We start from the raw sequence: 1061 nt of genomic DNA, 5'->3' as shown, positions 1-1061 counted from the left end.
TGCACGGGATAGACGTGTACAGTGCGCTACCGAAGAGGATTTATTGCCTCGAACATAGGAAGATTTAACACAACCTACTTCGATGCAAACTTGCATACCTAGTTAGGGCAATAAAGGCCTTCAAAGGTTTTAAATTAATGTACATCTATTCAAATGTTTTTTGGAACAAACCTTTGTTATATAAACAGAAAACTCAAGAACACGAATATCAAACGTCAGTGATGTTAGCTTTTTTTGTCGGGCAGTGTGTCTAATTTACATCATCATTGTTCTCCTTTTAATTTGTCAAACTGTTTAGTCAAAACACAATACCTCCTAAATTAAGTAAATGTAAAAAACACCAAAAATTCGGGAACAAAAGGAAAAGGTAGGTACAGTTTAAAAAATCTCTCTATCGACCAAGCTTGATTTTTTACACATGCATAAAATAGAAACTTTTTGAATAATAAATAAATATTTTTGGACTGCTCAAGCAAAATTTACCTACACCACCTTCGTTTACTAAATTTTATTGTTACTTTCATGCTTTCCCCCCGCCCCGTCTATTATTTTTTAAAGTTTAACATCATTACGATTGAAGTGCAGGAAGTTATTTGCTGAGAATATGACAAATCTGTTGCCCGTGTCAGATCGGCGCAACCTTTAAAAACCTTTGAATGAAATTTTAGTTCAAAAACTATTGTCTTTGAACGTCTATTTCCAATATTTTTGACTACTTTCTAATGCTTGTGCCCAAGGTGAAGTGTGTGTGGCAGCCAACACTTAGTGTTACTATTCTTCTTTTAGCTCTACAGCATTTTGCGTGCCCTGGCTCTTCATTCACATTTACTTTTACCGGTAGCAGTGGCACCGAGGCTTCCCTGCACACACCGCGTGTCACGACATATATTATCTAACATCAGGCAGCGAAGCATGCCAACATGAGTTATGAGGCTGCGAGACAATTAAACATTTTTATACGGGCCATTAACATACTTACAGAGCGACATTCGTAATAAACAGAAGGCAAGCAGTCATTAAACGCCGCGCGCCAACGCAGCGGCCGCGAGGTAGTGCGGCGC

Source organism: Papilio polytes, unplaced genomic scaffold (genome assembly GCF_000836215.1).
Source record: "Papilio polytes unplaced genomic scaffold, Ppol_1.0 DF824303.1, whole genome shotgun sequence".
Lineage (NCBI taxonomy): Eukaryota > Metazoa > Arthropoda > Insecta > Lepidoptera > Papilionidae > Papilio > Papilio polytes.
The sequence above is the reverse complement of the archived record's forward strand: the minus strand, read 5'-3'. Positions refer to the sequence as shown.